The sequence below is a fragment of the Leopardus geoffroyi genome, chromosome B2, assembly GCF_018350155.1.
Source record: "Leopardus geoffroyi isolate Oge1 chromosome B2, O.geoffroyi_Oge1_pat1.0, whole genome shotgun sequence".
NCBI classification, from domain to species: Eukaryota; Metazoa; Chordata; class Mammalia; order Carnivora; family Felidae; genus Leopardus; species Leopardus geoffroyi.
In genome coordinates this window covers 110,572,300-110,585,735 of record NC_059332.1, presented here as the reverse complement: position 1 = coordinate 110,585,735, position 13,436 = coordinate 110,572,300, and the positions used below count along the sequence as shown (strand labels likewise).

The 13,436-nt window shown below is 40.0% G+C and overlaps 1 protein-coding gene and 1 long non-coding RNA gene across 4 annotated transcripts in view; one reads left to right on the top strand and one right to left on the bottom strand.

Annotated features, from left to right (window-relative positions):
• PKIB (cAMP-dependent protein kinase inhibitor beta) overlaps positions 1-6,619 on the bottom strand; it is a 103,932-nt gene extending 97,313 nt beyond the window's left edge. For both annotated transcript variants that reach the window (XM_045499444.1, XM_045499447.1), the window contains exon 1: positions 6,513-6,619. The gene's annotated coding sequence lies outside the window, so the exon portion shown is untranslated. The remainder of the gene's footprint in view (positions 1-6,512) is intronic.
• LOC123608959 overlaps positions 1-13,436 on the top strand; it is a 123,262-nt gene that overhangs the window by 9,809 nt on the left and 100,017 nt on the right. Inside the window, exon 1 of one of the 2 annotated variants that reach the window (XR_006717538.1) lies at positions 6,793-7,130. The exons of the other annotated variant lie outside the window; for it this stretch is intronic. This is a non-coding gene — a long non-coding RNA (uncharacterized LOC123608959). Of the gene's footprint in view, positions 1-6,792; positions 7,131-13,436 lie in introns of those variants that run through there. 2 annotated transcript variants of the gene reach the window in all.

The window sequence follows — 13,436 nt, the reverse complement described above, 5'->3', positions numbered from 1 at the left end:
CTGGAGCCTGTTTCCGATTCTGTGTCTCCCTCTCTCTCTGCCCCTCCCCCGTTCATACCCTGTCTCTCTCTGTCCCAAAAATAAATAAACGTTGAAAAAAAAAAAAAAAGGATGTCCAATATGAGTGAATGAGCTGAGTATTTCGAGTTAGAATGGTAAGCTGTGAATTTAAGCCCCAGTCAAACGCGGCATTTGATCTCAAATCCGCTACTTTCTATTAAATGACTTTGAAAAGATATTCTCTTCACCTACTTATTTAGAAAATAGAGCCATAAGACCAACTCCACAGATTGGAGAATAAATGTAATATGTGAAAGCACCTAGTCTGGGCCTGGTATGTTGTTCAGTAAATAGTTAAGTTTCCATTCGCTTAACATGTATGCTCATTTCCACGTGAAGAAAAAGTTAACATGGTCCCTTCGAAAAATTTTAAGCCTCTGTTACATATTGAAAAATACATTATACATTGAAGTTCTCTACATGTGCCCTAATCCCATTTTCTCCTTTGGAAATCAGCTCCATAAACTATCTTTTCTGTGCCTTCGGCCTCTCCCACACTAATCACTTTTTCATGGCATCAAAAGAGAGAATCAAGACCTCTCCTTGAAACAGTAACTAAAAATTAATTTGACCCTATGTCCTGACTCCTACTACCCACCCACCTTTTTCTCCCATTTTTTGGTTACAGTCATAGGATGGGCACTCAACACTGGCTGATCCCATTCCCTTACTTTCCATTTTTCACCCAGTAAAATCTGGCCTCCACCTCCCAATCATAAAACTATTACTCTGACTGGTAGGCTACTTGTCAAATAAAAAATCCTTTCAGCCCTTTTCCTACAAGGTCATCTCATGACTAGGACCTATTGATCACACCACACATTTTGACGCGTTACATACCCTTGTTGCTATGACAATGCCCTTTCCAGCTTCTCTTTTTTGGGCTCTCAGGAGAATTCACTTCCTAGGCTTCCATTTTATCCCACTTCCCTTCTCATTCTACGTGCTTGCCATAGAAGTCTCATCATTGTAGTTAACTTCCTGTATGCCTCCTGAGCTTGTTAAAAAACAGCCTCTTGGATATCTTCAACTCTGATTCCTCTTTTACTCATCATCTTCCCCCATACCCACTATATTAGTTTCCTAGGGCTGCCACAACAAATTGCCACAAACCAAGTGCCTTAAAACAATATGAATTTACTCCCACACAGTTTGGGAGGTCAGCAATCCAAAATCAAGGTGTCAGTAGGGTTGGTTCTTTCTTGGGGATTCAGAAAGAGAATCTGTACCATAGATCTCTCCTAGCTTCTGGTGGTTGCTGGCAAATCTTGGAATTCCTTGCATCTGCATAACTCCAGTCTCTGCCTCTATGTTTGTCTTCCTCCGTGTCTGTCTCTGTGTCTTTTTTTTTTTTTTTTTCTTATAAGGATAGTAATTGTATTGGGTTAGGGGACCACCCTAGTCCATATTAACCAATTACAACTGCAATGACCCACTTTCTAAATAAAGTCACATTCTGAAAATCCAAGAAGTACATGAATTTTGAGGAGACATTATCCAACCCAGTAAATCTGCCAAATTTGCCCTCATTCTTATATTGCCTCAAACCTCAAGCCAAGACTCTGAGAAGCACTCTTTACTCCCACCTCTTTCTAACTTCATATCCCACTTGTCAAACCTGATTATCTTCAGCTTCTAATATTTCTAGACTTCAAATACTCTTGTTCATCTCTAATTCGTCATCCCTAATCCCCAATTTACTCTTTAACATCTCTTTCTGGAGCTACTACACTAGGTGTCCAACCTCCCTCAAATCCAAACTTGTCAGAGTTACAAGAGTATATATAAATACATACATACAATTTCATGGCATATTAGAAAGATGTAGAGCTGCTTTTTATTTTTTGTTACTGCTTCTTTACTGCAATGCACACAATCATGATAGCTCTCCTTCTTCAGGGATGTAGGAACTAAAAGAAAGAGTAGTTTCTGTGGAAGCTGTGGACTCTATAACATCTTCTTTTGGCTTGGTGGATTCTTTATAAACCTTTAGCATGTGGAAAATCTATCATATCTACAATCTAGCTTTTTATTAGATTTCAAGGCCTCTTTGGGAAAGACAGACAAGAGGGGCTTATTTCAGTGTTTTGAAATTTAATAGTATACCTTGGCTCCAGAGACTCCACAAGAGAAGTACTTATTCTCATTTTTTAAATAAACAAGCATAATAAACTAATGTAATTACATGAGTTATAAGCCATCCTTAGTTATGTGCATGCATGTGCATGCACACGTGCACACACGCATACACAGATTTTTAAAAATAGTGTTTTCTTCTGAGACATATTAGCCCAGCCCATAAAGATTAGAAATAAAGACTTTTATAGTAATTTAAGTAGATGCATGCTTGGGAAGACTGCTTAACTCTTCCCTGTCTTCCATCGTTTTATTCCTGAAACTATCACACTGGATATCAGTTTCCTCCTTTATTCCACCTCAAAAGTGAAAGTCTTAGAGTTAACCATGGTGATTTCCATATTCCCAAGTGGGGATTCTTTTTCATCAACATAGTAGATTTTAGAGCTTAAGGAAGTAGAGACTATGGGAAGGGAGAATTTAAGAAATAGAAGAAAAAATTTAGCTCCATTTATTTTGCCTATAAATGCTGCAAACAAGTTCGAGCCATCTTGGCCCCAGACTATGTAATCTCAAAGCACCTTCATTTTCCTTGACCCTCTTTCCAGTCTGAGAAATCTCATTCTAACTGATCCAGGATTCCAGGTGAGATTACCTCTTCCTGTTCAGGAATACAGTATAATGAATCCAAATTATTTTATTCTTAGACAACTCTGAACTTCTTTTGCAACTAAATACCCAACTCTTGGACGCCATCATATTTTAGAAGTAGAAGTGTCTGGAGGACACAAATCCACTCTGACTTATAAAGCCCACAGCCTGCACCATACCCGGGCATAAAACTGGTCTTGCCATTGAGAACTGGAATAAAGAGTATATCTCACTTGAGTGAAGAGTAGACTATTTGAGTTCTCAAAATCAGTTGTATATCCAGTAAAACAACAGCAACAACAACAACATAACCACTTTTGGTATGTTCAGATTCTTAACCTGGAGTTCTTTTTATGTAATGTCACCAACTGATCATAACATAAAAAGTACATACAGCATATTAACATAAAAATTTCTGAGACCTACAAGATTCAGAAAAGCACTGTACTAATGGCAGAAGTTTTAAAATACGAATACAGGAGCTCTAGATTTATTCTCAATATGTGATTTTTATACACATCATAAATATGCAATCATAGGCCTTAGATCTCCACATCTAAGAATAGAGTATGTTTAATTATTATTTAAAAGAATTATGTGGCATCATGGTTAAGGAAGCTTATTTTATCATAGGATTTTAGGGTTTTTATATTCAGAAAAATTATTTTTTAACTCAATTAAAATCTTGTATTGAAGGAATGGAAAACCACTGAATTTACTATCAGCCCATTAAGGTCTGAGTCTCATCAACATTTTGAAACACAATTTTCAAATTGCTTTCTTTCTCATTTTCAATGGACATAGAAGGAAATTCAGTCTTTATTAAGCCTGATTTACTCTCATTAAGCATTAAAAAAGGAAATTGGGGAGAGGTACGAATAGGCAGAAAACAGAGGATTTTTAGGGCAATGAAAATACTCTGCATGATATTACAATAATGGATGCCTGTCATTACACATTTGCCCAAACAATGTGCATAGAATGTAAAAGAGTGAATCCTAGGTTAACTATGGACTTTGAATGATTACAATATGTCAGTGTAGGTTTATCCATTGTAATAAATGCACCAGTCCTGTGGACGATTTTGATAATGGGGGAGGCTATACATGTGTGAAGGCACCAGTTACATGGGAAATCTCTGTACTTTCCTTTCAATTTTAATTTGAATCTAACTAAAACTGTTGCAAAAAAAAATTGTCTTTAAAAATATTTTATTTCTGAAAAATACTACTTTTTTTCAAAATTATCTGAGCTCTAAATTCGAAAGAAAGAAAAGTGTTTCCTCTCCCAACCTTCTCTCTACATGTATGTATCCGGGGCGCCTGGGTGGCGCAGTCGGTTAAGCGTCCGACTTCAGCCAGGTCACGATCTCGCGGTCAGTGAGTTAGAGCCCCGCGTCAGGCTCTGGGATGATGGCTCGGAGCCTGGAGCCTGTTTCCGATTCTGTGTCTCCCTCTCTCTCTGCCCCTCCCCCGTTCGTGCTCTGTCTCTCTCTGTCCCAAAATAAATAAACGTTGAAAAAAAAATTAAAAAAAAAAAATTAAAAAAAATCATATATGATCCAGTAAGAAACATTTATGTCTCCAGAATTTTCGACTTTTTGTAAATATAAAACTTCTACCTAAAAATCACTCTATAATGCTCCTTAAAAGTTAGACATAAGTTTATTATACAACTCAGCAATTCCACTGATGAATATCTACCTTTGAGAAATTAAAACATATGTACCCGTTAAGACTTGCATGAAAATGTCCTTAGCATCATGATTCATAATAGCCTCAAACTGAAAACAACACAAATGTCCATTCACTAATGAAGAGAGACAGAATGTGGTATATCCATACAATGGAAAAAAAGAAATGAAATACTGACACATGCTACAACATAGATGAATCTCAAAAACATTATGCTACGTAAAAGAAGCCATAAACAAAAGACCACATATCGGATGATTCCACTTATAAGAAATGTCCAGAAAAGACAAATCTATAGAAACTGTAAAGAGATTAGTGGTTGGGAGTGAGAACAGAGACTAACCATAAATGGACATGAGGAATCTTTTGGGGGTGATGAAAGTGTTATAAAAACTGAGTTATGATAATGTTTTTACAACTTGGTAAATTTTCCTTAAAAATCACTGAAAGGGGTAAATTTCTAAAAATCTAAATTTCTAGTCTAAAATTGACTAAAGAGAAGAAAAATTGTCTAACACAAATGGTATGTGACACATTTTTAAATTTCCTGCATAAGTATTCCATTAGCCTTGGATATTTTGTTGTAGAAAGATGTGGCACACTAAAGTCAATTACTTAAGACTCCACCCCGAAAAAAATCATACTTTGCTTCAAAATTGAATCATTTTATCTTCTGAAGCGTCTTTTTAGAAAATGAACGCTTTTGAGTAGTATCTACAGAGGGGCATTCAAGTATGGATCATATCAGTAGGAAACAAAAAAGGTTTTCAAAGTGTTGGCCTAACCAACCTCGATCCACAATCTACCCCATTACAGGACTTTCTGTGAGCTTTATGGCCATCAGATCTCATTTTAACAACCCAAATTCTGAGCTTTCTGAATATTAAATCTCAGAAGGATTTTTTTTAATGTGTAGAAACGCCGATATGAAGAAAGGCATCTTGTGAAGAGACAAAGTGGAGAGACAGATTTTGAATCTACATGTACATAAAGATGTAATGCTCACAGTAATTCTTACCCAATTCTTTTTCAGTATACAAACCGTTGTGTTTTTACTTTTTGATTTTTTTCTAAGTGGATATTTAAGTGGTCTCCGGGCTCAGATTTCTACTTTCTGTCCTGCACAGACTCCGACTAGTAATAACTGAGAGGTTTTTTTTGGAGGGGGTAGTGTGGGGTGAGGTGGGGGCTGGAGGGTTAAGTGTGTTTCCCTTTTACCCCGCTCATGCTAAACGTTTTCCAAAGGAACCGAGTTCAGTTGCGCTCCCTGGGATGAATTCTACGAAGATGGGACTGGAGGGTCAGTCTCAGCCTTATTCTGCAGGGAGCCAGCAGAGGCAGACGGGCCATCTCCCCCAGAAGACACTTTCAGGTGCTTCCCCAAAGGATTACAGCAGCAGCAAGCAGGACCCACGCCCTCCATCTCCTAAGCCCCTGCGAACTCCCGGGCAGGAGTCCTAGGCTCGGGGAAACCTCAGGATCATCCGGTCTAATCAGTCCCGTATTTTGTCAAAGAATGAACGGAGACTAGTGAGGTGAGATGAGGTGAGTTGGCTAAAGCCACAGAGCCTGACGCTGGCAGAGCGGGTTAGAACTCGCGTCTCTCTGCTTTTCCGGTGGCCGCCAGCAGCTGCCTGGGGCTGGGAACGCACAGCCCAAGGAAAACGACGTGGCATTGCCGGCGAGAGAGGCTAAGGGCTCAACAACTCAGGACAGGAGGTCACTAATGTCCACCTTCAGGGCAGACTCGGCAAAAAAACACGTAACCAAACCTCCCAGGTTATGCCTGTTGACCTAAGCTCCCCCTTGCACCCAGACAGTACCTCAGTTTGCATACTAATGATGTGGCCGCTCTAGCACACCGGGCACCTGCTTTGAATTCCCCCGTGCCTGTGCAGACTGAGCGGAAAATGGGAAAGTTGCACTTACCACATCTTCCCTCACTCAGTCTCCCCCGACTCCCCAAGTCCTTTCCCTCCCTCCTTCGCACCAGCCACGCTCACGCCCGCTATCCCTCCACCTGGTACGTACCAGCCGCGCGCAGAGCTCCGCGCTGAGCCTGGGCCAGGTGTCCTCGCGTGCGGGTTCGCCCAGCCTCCCTGTGGCCGAGAGCTGCGACGCGAGCTCCAGCTCCCCGCCGCCTTTCCCGTCCACTGCGATGCGGACGCCTCTGAGCTGCTGGGCTGGGGCGCAGCCAGAAGGTGGCAGTGACTCGGGGGGCGGAGGGAGCGACAGGCTGGACCCGCCCTCGGCGCAGAGCGCCCCCCCCCCCCCTCCCCGCCACGCACACACCCTCCTCGGTATCCGCGTGCAGTGGAGCCCTGGGCGCCGTGAGGCTCGCGGGGAAGAGCGACAGTGGCTCTTCCCGGTTGGCGCCCCGCGCAGGACTCTCCTGCAAGCGTGTTAACAAACAACTACTCGTCAGTGATCATCACAGAACCTCTGTTCTCCCCTCCTGCCACTCTGTCCTCCTGGGTGACTGCTCAGGTTGTGTTAAGAATTCGCTTGATGTGAGTGCAGGAATTTCGCCACTCTCCCAGTTCCCAGACGCTACAACTTGTCGGTTCGACCCATCGTGTACGCCCGGGGGATGTATTCTCCAAGAGTCCTAAGGTTGCGTTTTGATCTACTCGTGACTGTTTGGAGAAGGTAGGAATGTGCATAGTTTTCTTATCTGCACCCAGAATCTGGGTCTTCGTGCTTATTAGCAGATTATTTTAACATATTGGGAAGGAACATGCAATGCCAACAACTTTTAGGCAAAGAAAAATAGATAACAATGCCATATCCAGTTTCGTTTTCAGGTTCTCACAAGGAAAATTAGGTCCTTATTAGGGTTTCATTGTGTCCTTTGAAAGCCATGTTACCTGGAGCCTGCTTCGGATTCTGTGTCTCCCTCTCTCTCTAATCCTCCCCCGCTCACGCTCTGTCTCTGTCTCAAAAATAAAATAAAACATTAAAAAAATTAAAAAAAAAAAAGAAAGCCATATTAAATGGATGACAGTAGTGCTGAAAAAATTAAGATACGATTCTCTGGTTTGTCCTCATTAAAGTCCTGAGATCGCCTCTGTTTTCCTGAAAGTCGTTTTTCGTGCTTAAAACCTTAATACCAATATTCGCATTGGCATTCTGCTCTGGCTCCCTAACCAAGGCCTATGATACCTGCTTCACTAATGACTACTTCTAAATTCCCTTTTTAGGCAAAGGCTATGTGAGATACAAAATTATAATCAGTCAAATATTTGATTTAAAATACCAACTAATGGTGCTACAATCAGGCCCTTTAAGTTATTTAATATTCTTACCCCCACAATGTAGTAATAATCATCACTATTTTCATTTAACAAACAGAGGTCCAGCGAGGTTAGATAACGTTTGAATAAAGGGAAATAGCTAAGACTGCAAATCAGTTTTTGAACTTAGGTTTTTCTGCCTTTAAGGTTGATCAACTTTTCTAAACTTAAGATCTGTTAATAAAGCTTATGATTTTTCTAAATGTCGATCCTGTATGTTTTATCTTCTAAGAACATAGTTACTTGTGTGGTTGTTCAAATATTAATTAAAGGAATTGACATTGATATTTTTAGTGTATAACTTCAAAACTTATTGACATTATCAAAAATATTTGTATACCAAATATATTATAAATATTATTATTAAGGCAAATTATTCTGAGTCCTATTCATTTGAGATAGTCTATAATAGAGAATGATACTAAAATGTTTAAATATTTGAGTTATACTATGATGATCGGATTTTTATGATTCTGCAACTATATTCCTTGTACTCACAAAATTTGTTTTGTTAGCCTTGTATTTTGGGTTAAATTTGATAATATCATTAGTCTTTACTGATACACTTTTAAATTACATATTTGAAATAATCAGAATCACTTGAATGTATGTCCATGAACACTTATCTTCAGTAGCTAGAGTAGCACAAAACAAGTGCTTAAAAGCAGTTTTTTAATGAAAAAATGTAATTTCACTTCCTTCAATTAAGACAAAATAATGACTTAAGAAACCACTGCAGAATGCTTTTGTCTACTTAGAATAGATTGAAGATTTTTGATAGTCTCTCACTTCTATAGGAAAGTAAGGGAGATGATGCCATCAGGTAAACAGCCTAAAGGTTTGCAGTAACTGTTGCTAAGAATGGTAGAGAGAACCTGACCATAAATCCAAAGAAGTACTTTTGAGTCCAGGAACTGGTGGTGGTAGTAGTTGCACATGGTTGTGTGAATTTTTGTAAAATGTATGATTCTAAATGCAGAAAGTTTAATCAACTGTGGGGCTTTACCAAGTGGTCTGATGGAAAAACTAGGAGAAAACTTGGCTGCCACTACTAAGAGAGCAGGTGAAGGACAGAGCCATGAGGTTAAGGTAATACTACATAGGAGAATAGGTGGAGACATTAAAAAAAAAGGAGAGAAAAAGAAGTTAAGGAGCTACAGATATAAATCAAATGAGGGAGAGAGAAAAATAAGCTATAGTCAAGGTGGGATAAGTTTTTTGAAAGCTCTAATAGTAACGATGACATGGTTTATGGAAGAAAAGTGGGTGAGGTTGGCTGACATAGAATGAAGATGAAGAAGTTGGAGACTAAGGTACTGGAAAGGCCTTTCACATGGACACTGAAGCCACCAACAAATAAGAGAAGCCATGAGAGTGAGTCATATACCAAAGATTTCCATGAATGTGGTGGAATGAACTGAAGCCAAGTGGATGACTGTGCAGAGTTGGGGCAGAAGGTACATGTACAGGAAGCAAGGGGCTAAACAGATCAAGGGCTGATACAAGAGGTGGTCCACTGTTCAAAATCAATACTGGGGAGCTACAAGGATATCAATGCTGCCTTCCATGGCTCTAGGAAGTTAAACAATAAGCATTTTATCCTGAGGAAAGAAGATCTATGGGAAACTATTCTCAGAAGAAAGTTGATTTTCACATAAAGCAAGAAAATGGATAAAGCATAGTGTGAAGAAGTTACCAAGGTAGTGGAATTTATCAGTATTGAACAAAGACTCTGCAAGGTCAGAGTGGGTACATTTAGGAGGCAGAGCTGGCCTCACAAGTATCCAGCCTGTGAGTAGCACAGGGCTCTATTCTAAAAAGGCCCTGGGGCACCTGGGTGGCTCAGTCAGTTAAGCATCTGACTCTTGGTTTCGGCTCAAGTCGTGATCTCACAGTTTGTGGGTTCGAGTCCCAAGTCAGGCTCTTCACTGCCAGAATCTCTGCTTGGGATTCTTTCTCTTGCCCTCCCTCTCTTCCCCTTCCCTGGGGGATCTCTATTTCAAAATAAATAAATAAACATTAAAAAGAAGAAGGAGAAGAAGAAGAAGGAAAAAGAGAAGACAGCTCCATGGTTCCCTTACAACTCTTCTGTTCCTGTCTTGAAATTCCTAGTTTTAAAGTGACCCCACATTTTCATTTTGCAATGGTTCCCCCAAATTATGCAGCCAGTCCTGTTTGGGGGAAGTGAAGAAATTGGAGTACAGAGAAGGAAGAAGCAGTACAATCCCTCTGAGAATTAAAGTATGGGAGAGACTGAATCAGGAGGTGGTATTGTGAGGGGAAGCCAAGAATGGTGGAGGAAGCTGTGTAGTTGTAGGGTTTCAAGTGACATCCACTTGGGCTCTCTTCAGGGCCAGGCCAGCTGAGATGCGGGCAGGAGAGGCACACAGCAGTCCCCATCAGACTGCTCCATGTTTCCAGAGGCTAGTTTCCTAGGGCTGCTATAACATATCTCTGCAAACTTGGTGACTTGAACCAGCAGAATTTTATCTTCTCACAGTTGTGGAAGCCAAAGTTTGAAATCAAGGTGTTGGCAGGGCAGTGCTCCCTCTGAAGGCTCTAGGGGAGACCCCTTTTTGCCTCCTTAGCTCTTAGTGGCTATAGGTGATCATTGGTGCTCCTTGGCTTGTAGCTGCATAACTTCAATCTCTACCTCCACCTTCAAGAATATTCTCTGTTTTTCTTCTCTGTGGTCTTCACTTTTCTCTTATGAAATACTTTACCCGGTTAATCCAGAATAATCTCGTCTGGAGCTCCTGATCTTAGTTACATCTTCAAAGACCCTTTTTCCAAATAAGGTTACATTCACAAGTACTGGGGTTGGGACTTAGACATATCTTTTTGGAGACTAGCATTCAGTCCACTACAGTGAGGTTGGCTGAGGCCATACGAATAGCCAGTCTGGATGACACTGGCAGCTGATAGCTTTTCAGGTCTATTTAGAAAACCAGGATATCTATAATAATGTGAAGCTTATCAATGTTTCTAAAGCTTTCCAACCATGAAATTTAATACATATGAAACCAAAAGATTAAAATTGCCTAGAGAGACTTTACATCCCCAGGAGTGACTATCTGTCCTTGGGGACAAAATGCACTGAGGAGAGGAGTCCTGTACCTGGGACAGTGTCCCATCTGGTTATAGAGAATTGAGCAAATGGAATCTTCCACTCCTCCTCTTCAGCCATCTTCCATTCTGGAGGACATACGTGGTTCCCTGGTACTAAAAGAGAGTCTACAGGATGACAGCATCTCTCCCTGAAAATACAAGATTTAGAAAGATTGGAGGAATGACCTTGTGAATCTGTATCAGATGCTGAACTAGCTTTCCAAATCATGACTTATAAAGAACAATCTTGGGGCGCCTGGGTGGCTCAGTGGTTAAGCGTCCGACTTCAGCTCAGGTCACGATCTCGCGATCCGTGAGTTCAAGCCCCCGCGTCAGGCTCTGGGCTGATGGCTCAGAGCCTGGAGCCTGCTTCAGATTCTGTGTCTCCCTCTCTCTCTGCCCCTCCCCCATTCATGCTCTGTCTCTCTCTGTCCCCAAAATAAATAAACATTAAAAAAAAAATTTTTTTTTTAATAAAAAAAAAAAGAACAATCTTAAAAACTCCTAAAGAAGGAAGAAAGGGGCGCCTGGGTGGCTCAGTCAGTTAAGCGTCTGGCTTTGGCTCAGGTCATCATCTTGCAGTTTGTGAGTTCAAGCCCCGCATCGGGCTCTGTGCTGACAGCTCACAGCCTGGAGTCTGCTTCAGATTCTGTGTCTCCCTCTGTCTGTTCCATCTCCACCCTCTCTCTCTTTCAAAAATAAATAAACATTAAAAAAAAATTTTTAATAAAAAAAGTAAAAAATTTAAAAAACTAAAAAAAGAAGGAAGAAAGAAATGTTGAAACCGTTCTGTGCCAACCTCATCCTCTTCCTCCAAACAACAGGCACTCTGAGAAATGGTTGAGTAGCTACCAAAGTCCAATGGAGCTCCCCTTAAATACAGTCACACTCTTCTGCTTATAATAGAACAGAAGCCATAAATTCCTTCAAATGTTCCACCTATTTTTTCTGGATGATGACAGTGAGAAGGTCCCATGTTGTGCCAGTGGGGGCAGCAACATAACTGGGCCAAGATCTGCAGATCAGAGGAGCAGCCATCTTTGAGTGACCTTGAAGGAAGTTGCCTTGAGACCAAGTTTGGATGACATAGTGGCCTTTGGCAGAAGGGAGTAAAGCCTGAGTTGGCCAGTGGTGACTCTGCTTCTGTGGTGTGGAAGAAAAGATATCATCACAGACCCACATCATCAAGGTTGGTGAATCCATTCATCTGAGGCTATAGAGTGAGAGGTAGAGAGAAAAGGAAGAGGATGCTCTCCTTTTAGAATTTAAAATAGAAATATTCTAACAAAGTATTCCAAATTATCATTACATTCATATGTTTCTCCTGCTTCTAGTCAATGGGGCATCATTTCACAGAGTAGCAGAGTATATGAAAAAAAACAAACAAATATTAAAAAAAAAAAAAAAACACCACTGAAAACAGGAAACCTTGTGCTCTGATCCCAAGTAGTAAGGCCATTAATTGTGAATATTCTCGCTAAAGTCAGTTTTCTCTGAAGGGAAAGAGAAGCTATAAGATCAAAAGATTGTCCTGCTCTAAAACTCTATAAACTGAATTGGCTTTCTTATTCAATCCAAACTCTTCAGCCCAGTGAGAACACCTTACCCACCCATCTCCATCTCACTTCAATTCTTACCATTTCCCAACCAAATCCTTTTCCAGATAAGCTAGTCAGCTTGCCAGTCCCTGTGACTGGCTTCTGCAGTCCAACATTCATAATTGGTGTAGGTGATATGCTTATTTTCACTACTTTCTACTCCTAAACAATGTTATTTAATTTCCCCAAACTCCTGTTCACAAATAATCTACTTATGAAGACCTAGTGGTGAATTTTTTCCATCTCTGATCAATTTGTTCAAACATATGTCATGTGTTTGGGGAGTATAGCAATGTTAAATTAAAAGAAAACTAGTATTTTCTTAAGCTCTTGGCATGCCCTTAAAATACTTTCATCTGTATTAAGTCTCCTAATTAAACTGTAAGCACAAAGTTCTTATATTCCATAATAGTATTTCCCAACTTCTTCCAGTAAATAGACAATGTTTTAGAAACAATAAAAATAAAATTCCTAACCATGGAGCCATTCACTGGTACAGGACTGAAACATTCTTGGCCCAGAGTAGGCATTCAATAAATATTTTTATATAAATATATAAGTAAGTCAATTGACCCTTTTCTATTCAACCATAATTTTACACACACACACACACACACACACACAGACACACACACAAACACACATGAAAACACCAAGTATTCTTCTTCAATAGGATGACCTTTCACCAGTATGTGATAATTTATTTGTTCAAATTAGTTTTATTTTTAACAGCATATTTAAGAAATAGTTAAAACATTTTAATATACGTTTATATGTATTGCTTTTGTGTACAGATTCATAAAATCAGAGATGAGATCTTTAAGATTAGATGATCATCATAATTAAAAAATTAATAACTTCTAACCCAGGGGATCTCAATGTCTCTAGAATTTTCTCTCTGTCCCTGTTTTTAAGTAAGTTCTCCACCCACCATAGGGCTTGAACTCACCATCATG